Source organism: Biomphalaria glabrata, chromosome 1, assembly GCF_947242115.1.
Source record: "Biomphalaria glabrata chromosome 1, xgBioGlab47.1, whole genome shotgun sequence".
NCBI lineage: Eukaryota > Metazoa > Mollusca > Gastropoda > Planorbidae > Biomphalaria > Biomphalaria glabrata.
This window is the reverse complement of record NC_074711.1, coordinates 429,645-452,792: the sequence shown is the minus strand read 5'-3', so window position 1 is coordinate 452,792 and position 23,148 is coordinate 429,645. Positions and strand designations below refer to the sequence as shown.

General features: G+C 34.2%; 1 pseudogene; it reads left to right on the top strand.

The window, feature by feature from the left end:
• Positions 1-23,148, top strand: part of LOC129927480 (dynein axonemal heavy chain 6-like) — a 90,942-nt pseudogene that overhangs the window by 42,550 nt on the left and 25,244 nt on the right.

Below are 23,148 nucleotides of genomic sequence, written 5' to 3'. Positions count from 1 at the left end.
GTGATCTTTCTTGCAAATGGTAGGTGTGCACCTTATTGTCGTGAACAGCAGTCCCTGATCAGGATATGCAGTTTCTTCATTTTGATGATAAGTCAAGACAGGTTAAAAAGCCATTGGATCTACTGTAGATAAAAGTAGATTGGTGTAAACTGTCTATTTGATCAGTTTCATACTCATAAATATTTGATATTTAAATAACCTAAAAATTGTATATTGCATACACAAATATTCATTTTATGCCTATACTGAGATCATTAAAGATAACAAACATTTTTAAAATCATTAGATCTATATGAAAACTTGATTTGTAAAATCCTGTATAGAACTATGCATATAGTACTTATTTTAATTAATTAGTCCATATTATTATGTCTTATTAAAATATTTAGTGTTTATGCACTTTTTTTTTTTTCAATTAGCAACAATAGAATCTACATTTTAACTAGTTTTAGAAATTGTTTTTTCTTGCAATGCAACCCTTCTCCCATCCTCTTGGAATTTTTTCCAAAACAAAGCAATCCAATATCTTGAAGCCTTTCTCAGTACAATTACCTTTGACTGTGTCTTGCCTTTATGGGTGTCCACTTAATTTGTTTAGATAACATTCCTTTACAAGTAGGTCACAATGATCCCCTCTAAATATGGCCACAACAAAATAACATCCACAAAACTTGTCTTACAAAAGATGGTGGTCAAATGCCTTGTCATCAATGTTTCCCTTGCACTAATTTCAATATAATTGACCATAAACATCAATAATCATACATGTGCACCACTGCTCAATAGTTTTTTAATGTGCTAGCTATACTACAACATAAAGACAGAAAAAAATATGTGAGTTTTGTCATCTTACAGATTGTGGTAGAAGAATTTCTAGAAGATATTAACAACATGCTGAACTCTGGAGAAGTTCCAAACTTGTTTGAACCTGACGAGTATGAGAGGTTGATAATAGGCTGCAGACCAGGTGCTAAAGAGGCAGGAATTCCTGAAGGAAATAGAGATGCTATCTATGACTATTGTATCCATTGTGTCAGGTACAGTTGACATTATTGTTTTAACCGTCAGGCACTTATGACCTTACTATATTTCATGTATAAATGACTCTAGACCTAACTGTATCCAGTGTGTCAGGTACAGTTGACATTATTGTTTTAACTGTCAGGCACTTATGACCTTACTATATTTCATGTATAAATGACTCTAGACCTAACAATATCCAGTGTGTCAGGTACAGTTGACATTATTGTTTTAACCGTCAGGCACTTATGACCTTACTATATTTCATGTATAAATGACTCTAGACCTAACTGTATCCAGTGTGTCAGGTACAGTTGACATTATTGTTTTAACCGTCAGGCACATATGACCTTACTATATTTCATGTATAAATGACTCTAGACCTAACTGTATCCAGTGTGTCAGGTACAGTTGACATTATTGTTTTAACCGTCAGGCACATATGACCTTACTATATTTCATGTAGAAATGACTCTAGACCTAACTGTATCCAGTGTGTCAGGTACAGTTGACATTATTGTTTTAACTGTCAGGCACATATGACCTTACTATATTTCATGTATAAATGACTCTAGACCTAACTGTATCCAGTGTGTCAGGTACAGTTGACATTATTGTTTTAACTGTCAGGCACATATGACCTTACTATGTTTCATGTATAAATGACTCTAGACCTAACTGTATCCAGTGTGTCAGGTACAGTTGACATTATTGTTTTTAACCGTCAGGCACTTTTGACCTTACTATGTTTCATGTATAAATGACTCTAGACCTAACTGTATCCAGTGTGTAAGGTTTGTTTGAACTTTGAACTTGTACCTGGTCATTTGACTTTTCTTTATCCATTTTTCACGTTCATTTGACTTCTCAATGTTCCCTTATAATAGGTTCATTTGGCTTATTGTATTCACTGTCAGGTACATGTAGCTTTTGTTTGCATTCAGTGTGTCAGATAAGTATCCAACATATCATGGCTAATGAAACCAAAAATTGTTCAATCCTTTACCTTTGGAAACTGCCTTGTTCATTTGAATGTGTGGGTGTAGGATATCTAGCACCTGTTCATAGAAAGTCATTAATTCATTGTCATCATGTTCAGAGAATTGTGCTTGAATTGTGTCATTTGACTGGTGTGTAGCATTACATACATATGGTCATCTTCACCTTACCCTGTCATTCAGTCTGTCTGACTGTTGGGGCACCATAAACATCTGTTCAGAGAATTGTGCTTGTCACTTGACTGTTGTGTAGCACTACATACATATGGTCATCTTCACCTTACCCTGTCATTCAGTCTGTCTGACTGTTGGGGCACCATAAACATCTATTCAGAGAATTGTGCTTGTCACTTGACTGGTGTGTAGCATTACATACATATGGTCATCTTCACCCTGTCATTTAGTCTGTCTGACTGTTGGGGCACCATAAAAGTCTGTTGACAGAGTTGTGCTTTTACCTTGACTGTTGTGTAGCACTACATACATATGGTCATCTTCACCTTACCCTGTCATTCAGTCTGTCTGACTGTTGGGGCACCATAAACATCTGTTGACAGTTTTTCTCCATCTCTCTATCAGGATTAGAGTTTCTTCCGTAGACAGCCCCATCCATTCCTTAATGTTGTCCTCCCAATCCTTTCCATTTACACCACCTTCTTTATTTCCCTGGTACTGTTACCTGCAGACAAGTTCTTGCGAGTCCTGAGAATCTCACTGTACAGTCTTAACTTGTGTTTTTTAACAGTGGTCAGAAGGTCATCATGGGGCTTGGTTGCCATTGTAAATTGTAATCCTGTTTTGGATTTCCAAGTTTGAAAATATAATCTTTGTATGTGATACAAGTTAATTTGTGCATGCATAGGTAAATATATATTTGACGAATGAACAGTCACAGTAAAAGTTAAAAGTTAGGATGGCTGCCTGGTCGTGCGGTTTGCGCGCTGGACTGTCGTTCGGATTTATCGACGGTCGAGGGTTCAAACCCTGCCCGCTCCCATCCCCCGTCATCCTGCGGGAGGTTTGGACTAGGAAGTAAACTATCTTCAACTCTGAAGGAACATCCAAAACATGTAAAACATTATTTTAAAAAATAAAAAAAAAAGTATGACAAGATGATTAGAAGGCACTCAAGAATGAACTATTAGTTGCAGATTGGTTGAGAGCAATTAAAGTGAATTAAGAGTATAGACATCATGTTGTGATAGAGTCACACTGTTACCCTTTAGAAATTCATTTGTTACCCCTTAGATCTTCATTTGGACATTCTTAAAAAGAAAACAAAAGTTGAGATTACAAAGGTGTTAAAGTCTAAAATTAATGTGCATAACTAGATTAACAAGGAATATCTGTAGACTGATAAGATACAAAAATTATTTCGATGGTTATGAAGAAAACTTTTCAGAGAAATAAATTCTTTAAGACTCTGTACTGTCGTAATATTTTAATCCAGACATAATAAATTGTTTAATATTATTTTCTGTAAAGCTGTCCTTTAAATTTAATTGCACTTTATCGGTCTGTATTTTTTCCAGAAATAATCTGCACATAGTATTGTGCATGTCTCCGGTGGGCTCTGCCTTTCGATCACGATGCCGGATGTTTCCATCTTTGGTCAACTGTTGCACCATAGACTGGTTCATTGAATGGCCGAAAGAAGCTCTTTTAGGAGTGGCACAGTCTTTCTTCAAAACCGTATCTTTAGGATGTTCAGATGAAATCAAAGTAAGTCTTACACTAAATTATTATTTTATTGAGCATTAGAAAGAAAATGTGATTCTCAAATATCTATGATCATTAACATCCATTCAAGACTTCAATTAAAAAACTTGACTTGCATTTTTCTAGAAAGTACCATTTAAAAAATATGAGCAAACTAATCTTCAAACAATTAATGTTTACTATTAAGTAAACAAATCAAAACTCAATAGTTACAACTGTTCTTGTTTTAATTTTTAAAAAAATATTACTATTGACACTTAATACAAACACATATAGACATACAAGAAATGTTTAATTTAGAGCAAAACAAATTTGAATATTTTGTAGCAAAGTATTTTGTCAACAAGTTACAATTAACTGTAGCATCTGAACGATTACATCAAGAAAGTTCTGACAACAAGAAAGTTCTTATTCATTTTACGTTGGTGTTTTATCAAAAAGGCTTGATTACATAGGTTTGACATTTCTATTTTATTGCCCTAAACACATATTATATAGAGGTTCCTCTTTCTGAACTTGTGATCTATGGAGGCAGATGAATAAAACTTGTGTTGCCTGGTCAAGTAGTATTCACTCCAGACTGTCATCTTGATGGTCCCGGGTTCAAACTCTGCGCACTGGCTTCCCCTGTCAACCTGAAGGAGGTGGGGGCTAGGAAATAAGGATATTCTATTCTGAAGTAACATATGAAACATGTTAAACAAACAAAGCTTATCTGTTTCTATAACCAAAGGTTAACTAGGGTGTCAGGTGGCCAGCACAATGCCAACTGCCTTTTCTTTACCTATCATATATCAGGTAACCATTAGAGTTGGGTGCTCTCAGAGGCTTCCAAAAATCATATATCAGGTACCCATTAGAGTTGGGTGCACACAGGGACCTCCAAAAATCATATATCAGGTACCCATTAGAGTTGGGTGCACTCAGGGGCCTCCAAAAATCATATATCAGGTACCCATTAGAGTTGGGTGCACTCAGGGGCCTCCAAAAAAATCATATATCAGCTACCCATTAGGGTTGGGTGAAATACTCAAACTATTACACAATTTGTGGGACATGATAGTCTGTTTGTTTTATATTTTTCGGATGTTCCTTCAGAGTTGAAGATAGTTTACTTCCTAGTCCAAACCTCCCGCAGGACGACGGGGGATGGGAGCGGGCAGGGTTTGAACCCTCGACCGTCGATAAATCCGACCGACAGTCCAGCGCGCAAACCGCACGACCAGGCAGCCATCCTGCTGATCATCAGGGGTATGGTAGTATTGGTAATTATTAAGAAAGTATAGGATGATTGCTGTCAAACTCTTATTTAGCTTTAGAAAAAAACAAATATATGTATATATGTTCAAAGAGAGACAGAAATGAACTTTATATTATCACTATATTTCAAATAGGATTACAAAACTTGAATAAAGAAGTCAGAATGTTAATAAAGTTTACTTTAAAGAAACAATCATGTCAAAATATAATTTGTACTTTAAACTTACTGATTTTTAGTAGGAATATAGTATTGATGTTCCTTTTTAAAGGCGATGGATAAGAAAATAAAATTGTACATAGGTTATCGTTTACTAATTGTACTTTTTAATGATACATTTTAAGATTTGATGATCTAAGGGCTGTTTTGGCAATTAGTATTTAAAAATAAAAAGGACAAGCTATGGCTGAATAGTACCTAACACAACAAAATGCAAATGTACCTGATTCAATCAATAGATATAAAAGGGGTGATACTATTATGTAGATAAATTATAGTTGAGGTCTGAAGCCTTATGACTTTATTTGAGACTATTTAATGTTTGATTTGTAGGAAATTAGAAGAAAACAAATCTCTGCTTTTTTCTATATTATATTGAAATTCAAGGGCTATTAAAATTACTGTTCTTGTTTCAAATACCTGAAAAGTCAGCACCTCTAAACCATGAAAGCATCACATTCACTTATCCCTTAGCCTGTTCAACTGTTTGGACACTACACATGATCAGTAGACCATTTTTCTTTTCTTTTCCTTAAGTAGAATCTCTTCCAGTGACAGGCTTGTCCACTCTTTGATGTTGCCTTACATTCACTTTCTTTGCCTCTTCTTCTTTTTCCTGGTACTGTTCCCTGAACAATTGCAGTGTAATAAAATTCACTGATAATAACAAATAAAAGTTGAGTGATTATTAAAGTTAATATTTGATGTAGAAACCAGTCAACATTTAAGAACATAAGACCTCCATCAGTATTTCAATGCACTAATGAGATTCTAGGCTGCTTTTGATCTATTTTACTATGTTCTGGTTAGGCTCAAACATGGTTGCTGTGGATTGTTTCAAACCTCTAACCAATATGAAATATTTAATATGTATGGGTAACAGTTTCTTTCAATTTATCAATCAGGTTCAGAAACAGGTGGCTATCGATGAAGCTAAAGCGAAAACAACTGCTGAAGAAACTCAGGCTATAGCAGATGATGCTCAACGAGACTTGAACGAGGCGCTACCTGCGCTGGAAGTTGCAGAGAAAGTAAAACATTTTTATTTCTTCATCTTATAAATTACAGACATTCTTTCTAAACAGAAGATAGTTATAGATTAAGCATATCCATTTGTTAATCTGGTCATGTAAGTTAATAACAGACTTAAACTCACCTAAGTCTTGATTTTCCTGGCTGATTCAGGCAACATGTTCCTTGCTCCAATAGCAATAGGGAAGAAACACTTGTACCAATTGTCCTACCAGATGGAAAAAGAAATGTTCCTTTATCTTTGTGTCTTTTGGAGTATTTCATTAGGTTGTGCTTTTGTATTTATAAGTTATGATTGAGTGTTTTATGTATTATTGTTACTTTACTTTTTAATCTTCTGTCTTACACAAAGTGTCATTACATGACAAGGTGGTAGTTCCTTCTCTGTCATTGAAACATGATCTCATTTTCTTTTAACTCAAAAACTGCTAGGGAAGATTATCTTCATTCTGAAAAACTGGCTGCACACATGGCATGAAAAGGTTGGGTATCTTGAGAGTTGCCCACTTTGATAAAAAAAATTTTTGTAAGAATGTTCTTTACTGATGACCATAATCTCCTTGTCTTCAATCTCATAATGCTGCCATACACGACTTCATGCCATGAGGTGCAATAATAAATAGCATTTCACAGTCATGAATGTCAATTTCATTATCTTTGTGTCTTTCTGAGTATTTTATTAGATTTAGTTTTTGTATTTGAAGATTCTGGTTCAATGTTTTATGTATAATTGCTACCTTACTTTTGAATCTTCTATCCTGAAGGCTTTCTAAATTTAGTGATTTTACTAAAGGTGTTACTCTAGTCAAATGTGAATATTCATTTGTTATGAATCTCACTGATCTATTTTGTGTCTGTTCCAGTTTCTTAATGTTTTCTTGAGTTGAGGGGTCCCAAACAGAGGATGCATATTCTATTATTGGCCTAACAAACATTTTAGTTATGCTTAATGCTTTGTTTGATTTTTTGTTAGTTTAATCAATATGGGGATTCCATGGCAGTTTTTCATTTATCATAACACCTAAGTATTTTGCGTTTTTAGTCTGTGTTACTGGTTAACCATGAATAAGATAAGTGGAATTTATTTGTTTTAGTTTTTATAATAAGGCTCAAAAGTAAAGTAGCAATCATACATAAAACACTGAACCATAATCTTCAAATACAAAAACAAAATTTAATAAAATACTCTGAAAGACAGAAAGATAAAGGCACATTCCTCGTCCCATATGCTAGGACAAATTTGTACAAACACTCCTTCTTCCCTAGTGCTATTAGAGCATGGAATGGGTTGCCTGAGCTAGCCAGGAAAACCAGTGACTTGGCAGAATTTAAGTCATTGGTTAATATGCATGACTAAATACATGATGCGTAGGACGTAATCATCTTCTTTTTTGAAGTAACGTCTGTATTATATAAGATTAAGATTAATAAGAATGACTATGATCTGTTATGACTCTGTGCTTTCAGGCTTTGTTAGCACTAGACAAAAATGACATTGCTGAGATACGAGTATTTACCAAACCTCCAGAACTTGTTCAGACAGTTCTAGAAGCTGTTGCCATTCTCTTAGGCAACAAGTAAGTGGAATAAACAAACGAAACATTAATGTTTTATACTTGGTGAACGTCTAATGACCGTGACCTTCAGTAATTCATTGCACTAAAATGTTGATTGCTTATGCAATAATGTCTTTTAGGACAGACTGGGCGAGTTGTAAAGCCATGCTGGCAGACACAAACTTCTTAAAAAAATTTATGAATATGACAAAGAAAATGTCCCAGCTGCCAAGCTGGCTAAAGTCAGGAAATATACATCCATGCCAAGTTTTGTACCTGACGTTGTAGCCAAAGTTTCAAAGGTAACTTATTTTATTGTCAGAGGAATCATTAAATTATTTCTAAAAACTCATTAGACTGAGTCCCAAAAAGCCTGTGGAGTCTGGGAGCACATGAGGCGCCCTGACTGCACTCCCCGTGGTGGAGGCTGTCCAGGCCTGAGCAAGCTATTATAGCACAGTGCAGGACAGGCCACTGTCCTGTTGGCTCATATTTCTCGCGGCTATGGCCAAATTTTGATTCACTGTGCCCCCGCTGCGGGGAAGAAGAGGAAACCCTGCCTCATATTCTGTTTGACTGCCCCAGATTTGCTGATCTCCGTCTCGACAGGTCTGGGAAACCCAAAATTCTCAACCTGTATGGCGACATTTATGCACTACGCAAGACAGCAGGGTTTCTGGCCAGGGCTTTTGCAAGAGAGGATTTGAGCCTCTCAAGCCCTCACTCTAATGGAGTTTGATGATTATGATTAGACTGAATAATGAAAAAGTAAAAAGCTGGCAACACATGCATTCAATGGACAAAAAAAAATGGAGGATCTAGATTTCACAGAGGATATCTGCCTCCAAAAACTACAACATGCTCATATAAAATTAAACAAGATCATTATAGAAGTGGAGAAAACTGATTTAAAAATCATAGAAGCACAACTACAACTTCAAGGAGAAAACCTAGTAGAAAGAGATGATACTGTCTATATTGAAAGCATCATAAGCAAAGAGGGATGATTAACATAGATGTTTAAAATTAGATCAACTAGGCTAGTCATGTGTTTAATATTCTACAGAAGATCTGGTGTTAAAAAAAAACACAACAAAATGTGAATGTGAAATCATTTCTTTTATTTGGATCAGAGACTTGAAGAGTAACACAGTCTAACATTCACCCACAAATGTTGTACTAATAAAATGATCTGTCTGATAAGTTAAGCCCACAGTATGTCAAAACAACTCCACTTTTCATTGAATGTTGTTTTGTTTTGTTTGTTTTTTTTTCTTCTTTTTTATTTGCCAACCAGCAATCTTCTAAGCTGAAAAACAATTTCTGTATTTGGTGTGAAAAAAAAATGTCTATAGATGCATTATTGTTTTTTTTATTTAGTAGACATTATATTTTGTAATTACATTGTTTATGGAAAAGTTTCATAGTGAATGTAAATCTTAAATCATTAACTACTTATCTGAAAATATTTGTGATATAATGTTTTGAAGATTCTTATGACCACCGAGTAATGATGGAATGTTGTTTGATAAATCTATTCTTCGTCTAGGCTTGTAAAACTTTAGTCCTATGGGTTCGAGCAATTGATGTTTACTCTGCTGTAGCTAAACAAGTTGAGCCAAAGAAACAAGCGTAAGTAATTGGAAGTCAAAGGATTAAATAATTAGCTGACAAAGCATTAAATAATTAGCAGTCAAAGCGTTGCTATTTTTTAAATCATTCTAGGTATAAGTAAAAAAATATTCAATTATATTTGTTTTCTTAGACTTATTTTAATATAACTTTAGTGGTCATTACTTAGTAAACTTTATGATGTCACTTTGAACATGGGATATATATAGTTTTATTACAGAAGTATATGTATAGTTGGTATATTATTATTACAAGATGTATTATCTCTTCCTTGTCAGACTGGCTGAGGCTCAAGACATTCTCAATGAGGTTTTAAGTGTCCTCAAAGCTAAACAAGACCAACTGGCTGAAGTGGAGAAACAAATTAAAAATCTTCAGCCTGTCTTTGACAAGAGTATGGCTGAAATAAAAAATTTTGGAAAGAAACATGGCTGTGACTGCCGCCAGATTGAAACGCTCTTCCAAACTGACAACAGCCTTAGCTGATGAACAAGTAGGTTATTTTAAAATCTATGAGAACTATTATAACATTAAAATATGATTCTTAGTCAGACTTGGCCTACTGGGCGTAGTTTTTATAATATCAAAGATAAATTGAAATGATCAAACAAAAATATCACCTTGAGGAATAAATTAACGATTTGAAAATATGTGCATTCATTCACTAAAACCATATTTGGAAAGAATTGTGAGACTACAATGATTTTGTCACTTTCTTGGTGTGATTTTTTTTCATATTTCTACTTTAAAAAAATATACATTTCAGTAGCTCAACTATCTTTGAATCCCAAAACAACATCTCAATCTCATGATTTCATGTTGAAATAAGAAATGGGACATTACTAAAAACTCATTTATTTCTCATCTTTATCATTGAACTATTTATTCTCTGCTCCTTGAAATATTTATTCTCTGCTCCTTGAAATATTTATTCTCTGCTCCTTGAAATATTTATTCTCTGCTCCTTGAAATATTTATTCTCTGCTCCTTGAAATATTTATTCTCTACTCCTTGAAATATTTATTCTCTACTCCTTGAAATATTTATTCTCTGTTCTGCAAGGTTGTTAAAAGTGGTAATGGATATAAGCACTCCACTACCTAAAAAATACTTTCAATGGCTTTCAGATAGCCTCTGACAAACAGCCTCTACCCGTTAGATGTTAGATATGGGAGAATTGTTATCACTAACTGGGGAAAATGTGTAACCAGTGCCTAAACCAGTAAGCTTCAGGCAGGAGGGGCTCATTAGCCTTGGTTGACTACCCACCTAGGAGAAGGAAAACTGAATTTAAACCTCTGCTGCCTTGCGGCTATACCCAAATATGTGAAAGGCTTTGGGAGTCTATCTTGAGGAAAAATAAGGAGCAGACAAGGCAGTTTGCAGAGCCTGCGCCACCGCATTTCGCATTCTGTATCAGCAGTTGCTGTTCCTTTGGATTCATCAGCTGTGCAGAGAAATTGGAAAATAGCTGTTTGGGTTACATTGTTCCAACCATAACTAATGCCCAGGCATTCATCTCATTTCTCATTTCCATAGTTATTTTGCAACTGAAGGAGGCCATTGTATTTATTCCCTTTCTACATCATGTTTCTTATAGGTTCGCTGGGAGGAAAGTGTTGCCAACTTTGATGTACAGTTGAAAAATGTAGTAGGAGATGTTTTTATAGCAGCAGCTTGTGTAGCTTACTATGGAGCCTTTACTTCTACTTACAGGCAAAAACTTGTAGAAGGTAAGTCTAAACATCAAAAACAATGTACTTTTAAAATGTTTAGATACAGACACCCTTGAAAACTAGTACCATTAAGAGAGCAAACTGGTCGTGTGGTATGCCTTTAGAACTGTCATCAGTTTGAACACTTCCCACTGCTGTCTGCTTTGGTTCTCAAGAAGTTTAGATTGGTACATGATAATCTTAATTTCTGAATGAATGTCCAAAACTTAAAAAACGAAACCTTTATTAATGCAATGTCTGCTTATACCATATTAACTGATTGTTTTTTGACTAGCTTAAGTCTTGTGTTGGATACATAAATACATTTTTTAGACCTTTGTAGCAGCTTTTGATTCATTTCAGTTGTAAGTTTTCCTAATCGCCCATTAATCTTGATACATGACAACTAATCATCCTCAATAAGAAAATATGAATAGTACAAAATGAATTAGGTTTTGAAAATGGTGAAGGCTGTTTCTAAAAAATGTTTATAAAATGTTTTGCATGTTACGGATGTTCCTTCAAAGATAAGGATAATCTACTTTCTAGTCCAAACCTCCTGCTTTCTGCTTTTGAATTGATCATTTGAGACTGTATACCTTCCTGGCCAAACATCAAATTATACAAACTTCTTGTTCTCATACCTCTTGAAAATATTATTAGGTCTAGCTTGATTTTTCATTATTTAGTTATGCTTTACTCTCAGATATATGATTTAGTAGTTAGAAACAAAATATTTTACATCAATTATTATTAACTTAGGAGGTGCAGTGGCTGAGCGGTAAAGCGCTTGACTTCCAAACCGGTGTCCGGGGTTTGAATCCTAGTGAAGACTGGGATATTTAATTTCAGGATCCTTGGGCGCCTCTGAGTCCACCCAGCTCTAATGGGTACCTGACATTAGTTGGGGAAAAGTAAAGGCAGTTGGTCGTTGAGCTGGCTACATGACACCCTCGTTAACCATAGGCCACAGAATCAGATGACCTTTACATAATCTGCCCTATAGACCACAAGGTCTGAAAGGGGAACTTTACTATTATTAACTTAACTGTATCTTGTATTTCTCACATTTAATTATTTGTTAAAAACTTTTAGAAATATTTATATTAATATATATATATGAATGATATATATTTATATTAAGAAAGAACATTTTTAAGAAAGTAGCATAACATAACCTTAATATTACCGCAACGACCAATTGACATGACTGAAATACTCTGATGTATCTAGCATGAATACTTAGATTCATTATAAGACATTTGAATGTATTTAATAATTTGGATACAAAAACTTTTCTACAGGTTGGACTAAACGATTGATTGAGCTTCAAATACCTGCAACAGAAAATATGACGCTTGTGTCAGTCTTGGCAGATATATATGAAATTCGACAATGGAATGCTGATGGTCTGCCAAGAGATGCTGTGTCAATTGAAAACGCTGTTCTTGTAACTAAAGGTCGCAGGTGGCCTTTGATGATTGACCCACAAGAACAGGTAAAGTTTCTAAGTAAACAAATAATGTTTCTAGTATGTACTTGTATTGATTAAAGCTTAGTTTTATTGTTGACACTTCTTTCAGGCCAACAGATGGATCAGAAATAGAGAGGCTCTAAATAAGCTTAAAATTATTAAATTATCCAATTCCAACTTTCTGAGAACACTGGAAGCGTGCATAAGAGCAGGTTTACCTGTTTTGATGGAGGATGTTGGTGAAGCTTTGGATCCAGCACTAGAACCTGTCTTGTTAAAACAAACTTTTATACAGGTAACATTTTTCTATTACAACTAAACATTTAAACACTTTACTGTATACCAAAATTTTCTCTGTGTGTGTAAAAGCTGTGTTTGTAAAAGCAAAAAGGTTTAATGATGGAGTTATGTCTCCTGACTTGTTACAACTTAACGTAATCTACCCTTGGACTCCAATATGTTTTGAGGGTTTGGTCAGTGCAACATTCAATTCATTTCTCCATCTATAACTAAAGTGCTTTACATTACAAGTAACATACCAAGCTTTAAACTCTTTTAGGTAATTAAACCTTTTATGTAACCTTATTGATTTTTCAGTTATATATTTATAAGTAAGGTCACTTTTATCAAATCTGACATTATGAAAATGCTTCATTTCTAAGGACTTAACATGTTTCTCTATAAGAGTAGATTCAAAAATTTTGACTTTTTTGGGGTGCCTAATTAGGTGTATGTGAAGTAAAGCTATTGCTTGCTTTAATCCCAGGATTCTCAAAGAGATGCACAGGACTGTGTTAATGCAGAGTGTTCAGATGCAAATGTATTGAGAGAGGAAAAAAGAAAGTCAATGGTGTTAAATTAATGTTTCTGTAATCTTTTAGAACACCAATCTTGGTTGCTAAAATATATTTTGTATACAAATAAATAGTATAGTGTTGTAGGTAACTGTGGAAAAAATGCGAGGCTAAAATGATAATACATGAAAGGTTAAGGATGACTTTTTGGAATGCCTCCCCCCCCCCTTTCCCCATTTGCCAATGCTTTCAATGAATTTCTTAGTGTTGTATCTGGTCTCCTTAGTGGTTTTCTTGGAATGTTCTTGGTTTTATTTGAATAGAGTATATGTAGTCATAATGTATTTCCAATTAGAAAATTATATTCTGGTCAGAGTCTACTTGTTATAATATAGCAGAGAACAGATCATCTTATCCTATCTTGTCTGCTTACCATATTCCTTTGTAGATTGAAATCTTGATAATGATATTTTAAACATTCTTGAATATCATTCTCATTATAACTATGTTATGGGCTGATTTATGATTATTTTTCTTTCCTTTTCTAAGGGAATGAACTAAGTTTTATGTTTAGGCTCACAATAGATTTATAGGAAATATAAGAAAATATAAGATGGAGTTCATTTGCCCCTGAGTCCACCCAACTCTAATGGGTACCTGACTTTAGTTGTGGAATGTAAAGGCGGTTGGTCGTTGTACTGGCCACATAACACCCTGCTTGTTAACTTTTGGCCATAGAAACAAATGACCTTAACATCATCTGCCCCATAGATAGCAAGGTCTGATAGGGGAACTTTACTTTTACTTAACTCGTGTCTCATGTTTACAGGAAGTATTCAATGAACAGCGTTTTGGATGTAATCTTTAAAATTAAAACAAAAGTTAGTTTATCTTGTAAAATTTCTAAAAGTAATGAAGTCTATTCACATTACTTCACATGTTCCTTCAGATTTGACGGTAATTTCATCCTAACCAAACCTCTCGCTGAACTGTAGGCTATGCATGGTTGCAAGATCGCCGGCTATAGCCGGCAGGCCGGCAAAATCGAAGAAAAAAAAAAAAGCTTGCCGGCAAACGCCAGTCCGACTGATTGCCGGCTCAGTATCGGACTTTTTTTTTTTTTCACATTCACGTTTTGTACTTTAAAACTAAAACTTAATAAGTCGAATTCAAAGAAAGACAGGAAGTTACAATTCTTAAGTTACGGCGCATGCGCTATTTCTGAACTTTCGCTTTGTATCTAAAAAACGTAAACAAAAGTTAGAAACAAATCCGTATGACCCCGGTCTGAGACGCCTAAGTTGAATCTAGCAAGTAGATCTAATTCTAATAAATTTGATCTGCCGGCATAAAAGTTTAAACCAGACCTAGAGGCTAGATCTAGTCTAGAGATCTAGATTCTAGATCTATTTCTACATTTTAAAATGATTTTAGAAGTTGAACGTATTTAGTATTTACCCGAAAATGCGAATTTACCGTACCGTATCATAGATCTAATTATCGTCGCCGTATCGGCGTATGAATAATGATAGATCTAGTAACGATAGTTTTAAAACTTATATAATAATATAGAACTAGATCTAGTCAATTCTAGTCTTGCCTTTTTTAAAATAAGTTTTTTATTATTAGATCTAGATTTAATTATATCCAGGGACTAGACCTAGACTAGTCAGGCTAGCTAGTGCACTAGACTTGACTAGAGTGTCACTAGAGTGACTGACTAGACTAGTAGTGGCAGTGGTATAATAGTCGATAGATCATCTCAGACGTCTCAGTGGATGATAATGATAGATCGATATCAATTCAATGAGTATTAACTATTAGATCTAGATAATTGGAATAATTAGTTAGAATCTTGCAGTTACAATCTACCACTAGTGGCACTAGCCTGACTAGGTCTAGTCCCTGGGCAGAAGCAGCATAGATCAAAAGTAGATCGTATCAATTACTTTAGTATTATAATCTATTATCAGATATAATATTCTACTAGTAAAGTCTAGATCTAATTAAATCTAGCTTCTAGATCTAATAATAAAAAAACTTATTTTAAAAAAGGCAAGACTCTAGATCTAGTAGATGATTCTAACTAGGGGGACAGGGCTCACTTCTATGATCTAGCATTACTAGATTAGTGTGTATATAGATCTAACTTCAAGATCTGGAACTAAATCTAGAGTATATAATTTGGATTTAGTTAGGTCTAGTCTAGACCTAAATCTAGAGAAAATCTAATATCTAGTTAAATAGTAGCTCTAGTGACACTCTATTCCTAGACAAGTTAAAGTCTAGACTTAGACTATTGTATGTCTAGATCTATAATACTTAATTAACTTAATACTTACTAGTTTCTTTATTATACCTAGACATAGATAGGTGTAAATTGGTGGATCTACTCTGTTACTATTATCATAGAATTAAAATGACATCTTGACTAGATCTAGATATCTAGTATAAAAATCAGTCTAAGTACTCTAAGCTACTATTAGTTAGAAGATCCAGTTAACTAGTTCTATATTTGGTAAGATCTACTGACTAGTAGCCTACTCTGTCAGCCAATAAATATTTAGATCTATTAGATCTTTTATTTGAAATAGAGTTAACTTTTAACATAGGTGCTACAAAGTTTGATTTATACTAATATAGTGGTAGTAGGTAGGCCTATCTATGTGCATATTATATATATATAAAATGAAATGTTTAAACATACATGTAGATTATAGTAATTTAAGTAAAAGCTTAAAATTTATAGTTTGTATTTAAAGACATATATATATATATATATATATAATATATATATATATTTATGTCGAGAAGTATAAGAGGCATCATGCTTGCAGGTTTTTTGGGATTGCCGACCCCCCCTTGCAGGCAAAACGGGGCTCTGTTGCTTGCATCCATGAGGATATGAATCTGGTACTATTGAGGCCCGGTTCCGCACTAACTTTGACTCCCGATGCCGTCACTGTGGAGAGAGCGTCGAAACAGTGTCGCATGTCTTGTACGAGTGTCCCCAGCTCCTCGAGCTAAGGGGGGACTTGCCTGTGCAGTCACTCGACTTGTATGGTAGCTATGAGGCATTACGCCGGACAGCTAAGTTTCTTGCCAGAGCACTACGGGAGGACTAGTCCTTCCTGCTCTGATTTTTCAATAGGAGTTCATCTCAAGTACTATTGAGACCATCCGAACAACAGTCCAGCCAGCATATCACACTACCTGACTCCCATCAATTAAATAATAAGGACAAATTTTAGCATGAATAATATTATAATAAATGAAATGACCATAAATAGAATCATGATGAATCAACTAGTAATGAATGAGATTATTATAAATAAAATCAACATGAGTGAAATTATAATTGAATTTGTCATGAATGAGCTTAAAAGGAATTGGAAGGATAGAAACTAAATTTTCAAAGTGATACCCAATGTATAGAGTTTTAGGCCAACATTCTGATTAAATAAAAATTACTTTTTAATCTTTTTTTTCGTTGTCTTTTTTCAGGGTGGGCGTGTGTTGATTCGCTTGGGGGATAGCGATATAGACTATGATCGAAACTTTCGCTTCTATATGACCACCAAACTGTCTAATCCACCTTACTTGCCAGAAGTCTGCATCAAAGTAACAGTTATCAATTTCACAGTCACCAAGAAAGGCCTTGAAGATCAACTTCTTAGGTTGAAAATTTCTTTCGCATCTTTTTTTTTTTTTCTTGTCACATACATTTTATTTTAGCTCTGGCTTAACATCCAAAGCATTCTTTCAAGACTAAATTAACCAGTCGAATTGTTAAAAAGATTTTTTTAAAAAATAAGATTGGTTAAACTAAATACATTACAATTTTTATTACTATAATAAAACCTACATTTATGTAAATCTTCTTTTATTGTTTTGATTATGAAAATATAAATAGAATTTTTTTTTTTTGGAATACAATCTGTTTTTAAATAGACTAATTTTCAACTAGGAGCAGTAAAAATTTCAACTAGTTACATTTAATAGGTCAGACATGAAAGGGCTTGTTTTTTTTTCTATTGGTTGTAGTGATGTTGTCAGTTTAGAGAGACCAGACTTGGAAGAACAAAGAAATGAACTCATCATGAGAATCAATGCTGATAAGAACCAGCTGAAATCTATTGAAGATAAAATTCTTAAGTTACTTTTTGAATCGGAAGGAAATATATTGGACAATGAAGAACTTATCAATACATTGAATGATTCTAAGGCAAGTATCACATAGGCCTTGAAATGTGAGAGTTTCACATGTGTGAGTTTCACTTGTTTCCATTGGTAATGTGGGTGTTTATGACCATTAAAGCATCAATCAAATGTCCCAAGCACATCTTGAGGATCTCTCATTCCTTATATCTCTCGGCAGAAGTAACACATAATAAAAATAATTTTTTTTATAATTCTGCTAGCAGAGTTTAATATGTAATAATGATCATATAATTATAATGTGATTTAGAAAACAAAGATGTAGAAGACTAGAAATCAAACAGAAAAAATACCATTATGTTTTATTAGACTTGGTTCAAGAAAAAACAAAGTTCATAAAGTTAAACAAAATTCTAACATTAAAATGGGTCTAACAATGTTACCAGAAAATTATATCATGAGGGTGTCTACCAATAAATTTTACTGCTATTGGGAAAAAATTGGTTTTAGTTGCCAATTTAAAGTAAAAACATCAAGTAACAGTGTAGATACACTTGTTGAAATAAGTTCAGATGTAAAATGTATAGCAGACATGTATTAACTAGTTTTTAATTCTGATCAACTTAAAGAAAAATATTGAATGGTTTCTTGACAGGTCACCTCAGCAGTTATCAAAGACTTACATTGAATTGTTTCTTGACAGGTCACCTCAGCAGTTATCAAAGACTTACTTTGAATTGTTTCTTGACAGGTCACCTCAACAGTTATCAAACAAAGACTTGCTGAATCCGAGACAACAGAAGAAAAGATCAGTGTGGCCCGGGAGAAATATCGCTGTGTTGCTGAGAGGGGTTCGGTTATGTACTTTGTGGTGTCTGACATGGGGGAAGTAGATCCCATGTATCAATTCTCTCTCAAGTATTTTAAACAGGTAAAGGAATGGATAAGCCAATAAAATCATCACATTAGTATGTGTAATTTACATTCCTAAACCAATAAGTATTGATCTTAGTACCCAAAGTTGGTCTCTTTCAAATTGTAGTGGGCCCATGCATAAATGTAAAATTTTTAACTTTACCCATATTTACTTCATATACATTTTGCAAGTATTTAAAAAGGATATTGTTATAAATGAACTTATTGATATGGGTAAGGTTAGATGTGCATATGACACGCTCACACAGGTGACAGAAGCCATCTACTGCTAGCATTAAACCAGGATGAGGGATGGCCCTTCAGGAACACTACTTGAAAATAGGTTGTGATGTGGTCATGTGATTTGTCTAAAAAAGGTCTGGGGACATTCTGTCATTTCCTAGAAGGCCTTCATTGGCCCTTTATAAAGAGAAGAGGTGGCAGAGTCAAGATAGTCTGGTAGAGTCCAGGTTCAGTTCAGTTCTGGACAAAACAGATAGTCTAGTATGATTCAATTAAGTAGAGCAGTACCTTTTTGTAAGGTTCTCTACAGTGAAGTGCTTGTGCAGTCTTTCAAACTTCCAACTGTACAGTATTTGACATAGTTTATTAGAGTTGATAAAGTACCCGGCAATCTGAGTCCAGTGTTTCCAGGCAGCCAGATAGATAGTCATAACAATAAAAAACAGATAATTTACTCATGTATAAGCACATGTGTTTTTTTCTCATATTCTTTGACAATCAGTATATGTCTTATCCAAAATATCCATTATTTACAGTTAAAGTTTGAAATACAGTGTCATTATTAACTAATTTAGAAAATTCATTATAAAATGTTTCGCTTCTTTGTGTATTGTGTTGCTGATGGGCAGAACCACTTTAAACATTACCCCTGTAAACCGATTATAATAATAATCTTTATTATCCATGAATGCTTTGCTAGATGGTATATTAGATGACAATGACGGTATATAAGATGATAATGACGCCAACCTGCAACAAATTTTAGCACTGCAGCTATGGTTCTTGACAAAGCTAGATGGGATTCTTCTGTAAAATCCATTGTTTCTTTGTGATTTAAAGAATGAATTACAAGGTGTCAACATTTTTGTCATCTGTGCCTCTGTAATAAATTGATAGGGTTCGAAAACAGGACTAGGCAGTAGTCAAAAGGACAGAGGAGCCATCTGTATGAGTATGAAGTAGAAATTAGTTTGGTGTTTTTTTAGAAAATCTGAAACAAATGTGAAAAATGAAATGATGCTAGAATAGAGTAGTTTTCTCCCCTACACCCACATTACTAATAAAATAAAAAAATAAAAATCTCCCTCCCCCATCATCTGATTGTCTGAAAGGAAAATTGGTCCAGTCCAAAGTTAGGCAATCATGTCTGAGTTTAATTTGAATTTTAGCCTTTATTTTTCCAATGTTTCAAATGCTTAGGATTTAGTCAGAAACATCTTAACCATTTTATTATTTTAAAATTTTATTCAGCTATTTAACAATACAATCTCAAGTCCGATGACCTTCAAACACGACTGGACATTTGCTTAGAAATTACAGTATGTATTTACATGAATGTTTCTAGGTAATTCTTGTATTGTTACCTGCATTGTGTCTCTTGGTTTCAGTAATATTGACATTACTGGAATTGGTGTAATGCAAATAAGCAATCCACTGCCTATAAAAATGCTTCCAATGGCATGCGTCTCAAATAGCCTCTGACTCGGCTTGAACTGTTATCTGTAAAGAAGAGCACTGGTGCTTTAACAAGTAATCTTCAGGCAGGAAGGGGCTCCTTAGCTTGCTGGCTACCCACCTAGGAGAAGGAAAACTCTAATTCAAATCTCTACTCTTGCAGCTATATCCAAACATGGGGAAAGTTTTCAGGAGTCAACCCTGAAGAAAAATCAAGAGCCAGTGACCCTTGGGCAGCTTACAGTGCTACACCCTGGCAGAGTCTGGGATGCCGATAAAATTTACTCCTTAACTTTATTGGCATTAACCTTCATTTGGATAGATCAGCTGGTTGGGAGGGGGGGGGGAGGACTGCTGCGTGTGTGACATGGTTCCAATCATAGCCTATGTATTCATCTCAATTACATGAGACCAGTAGTTGTTTCATGACTGAAGGAGGCCATAAAATAATCAAATATATCTCATAGTGCCTCTAGTATATGGTTTTGTGGGTCATGCTTTATTTTAAATGTATCTCATAGTGCCTCTAGTATATCTTGTTTTGTGGGTCATGCTTTATTTTGTAGTATGCTTGGTCCCCTTTCACATCCTTCAGATGCAGATGATGCAAAGGTCGTCTGTTTCTATTACTGATGGTTAACAAGGGTGTTATGAAGCTAGCCTTTTCTTAGCTAATGTCAAGTACCCATTATTTATATTGTAAATCTTAAAGAATTCATTAACTAAATTAACTTTGATCTTACTTACAGATTAATGTGACATGTGAAATGAGATATTCCTCTAGTGGTTGCTTTGATTTTCTTTCAGAGGTCTCTTTGAAAAACACAAGCTCGTATTTTCATTTTTGCTTTGCTCAGAGATTATGAAAACTGAAGGGGGAATAACTCCCTTGGAGTGGAATTTTTTTCTCCGTGGACCTATTGGAGGTATAGAGAAGGTACTAGACATTTTGATTAATATTTCTCTTCTTTTCTTATTTCAACTTCATTTATTTTAGGAAATGCCTTCACAGAAATGAAATGACTTTCTAGAGATCCTAGAGATATATAAATATGTTATCATTTTATTATATACATTAGGAATAAAAAGTTTTAAATAATAGTACATTTGTATGGAGTAGTGATTTTCTGTGACCGTGGCTGTGTATCGATGATTAGCCTCGTTATGCAGAAAAGACAGAAGAGAAGTTACAAAGGGAAGATTGTAAGTTTCAAGAGATGTAAAATGCTGAATGCCACAGAATTTTCTGTACATCTTAAAGATTGTAGCTTATTCAAATCAATTAGATTTGAGAGTCTAAATTTATATAACCATTGAGAATCAACACACTTTGTCACCACTGACAACTTGACATATTTATGGATTATTTAGAATCTCACTGAAAGAGGAAGGTTAAACAATTATATAACACACAACTTCTATCAAAATAAAAACTTTTTTTCTTTTTTTGTAATTAAAAGCCATTACATTTTCTACAGCCAAATGTCCCCAAACCAGAAAACACAGCATGGCTTCCATTAAATGTTTGGAAAATGGCCTGCGAGATGAGTGACACATTTGAAGACTTCCGTTACATCCATTATGATTTGGATAAAACACCTGTATGGATAAGACTGGATGAAGGCCCTGAGGTAATGATAATGATAACAAAATGCATTACCCATATAAAAAAATATTAAAACAATCAGTCTCAATCAAACTGAAGGCTACATATATTAATAATTAGGACATATCTTCAAAAAAGATCATTTCATTCTTTGAAATCTGTCTCTCTAATCTATTTGTACATAATAATGAGAGACTTAACTCTGCAAAGGCATTGTTTTTCTGGCTGATTTAGGCAACCCATTTCAGTCGTAGGAAATAAATAGCACTTTTTAGAATTTGTCCTAGCATTTGGAATGAGAAATATGCCTTAATCACTTGTCTTATATTAAATTGTTTTATTGTGGTTTTAAATTATACAAAATATTTTACAGTTTGTGGCATAGTAACCATGGCACAAATGGGTTCCGTGAGCCCAGGCTCATTACCAATCTCTTAAAAAAAAAATGTGTTTTAATGTTTTGAATTATTACATTATTTTATTTCCCATTAATTCTGTGATTATAATTTTTAAATTGTCTGCAGTATATTGCTATTTGATAAAGAAACTGATGGGGCCTCCATACAGGATGACTAAATTTAGTTTTGTCATTCTAGATTCATTGTTTTAATCCTGTGCCCAAGAGTCTCTTGCTACCCCTTCTGTTTACTCTGTAATGCTATCCAAACACATTTTCTGTAATAGTATATAGCCTGGTGAGCCAATACACATAAAGCGATGAACAATCAAAATAAGCCCTATATTTCTTATGGCCCTGAAGAATTCACATTAGTCTGAACACATTTGGATGAACCTATAATAAAAATCTGTCGTTGAAATCATTAATGTATACTGTGTACAGCTCTCTGTATTTTAGTTCACGTGTTACTGAATTAGACTCAGATGGCGAGTCCAGTCACATTTATTGGGTTGGTCAGTTCTTGGCTTCATATCAGGATTTCCTGACTACAAACTCACTCACGAAGCTCTATTGCTATCTTAAAAAGCTGAACACATGGACCAAATGAAGATCGTAAGATAAAGAGCAGATAGTTGCTATCTTTGCACCAAAAAAGCAACAGCTTTTGTTGAACCCTATGATGATAATATTCATGAGGTCGAAATGCATTTTATTGATTAAGCCAGTTACCTGATGAAAAAACAACCACAAAAGTGCAAACATAAAAAAAAAAAAAAATAAATAAAGCAGAAGATGCAGATTTAGGAGACGCCCACAAAAATTCAGACTTAAGAAACAACCAGCAAACTTGCAAAAAAGAAAAAAAAAAACAAGCATGAAGATTAAGACAAGAAGCAATTAGCAGAAAATGCAGACATAAGAAAAACACCTTGAAGATACAGACATGAGGAACAA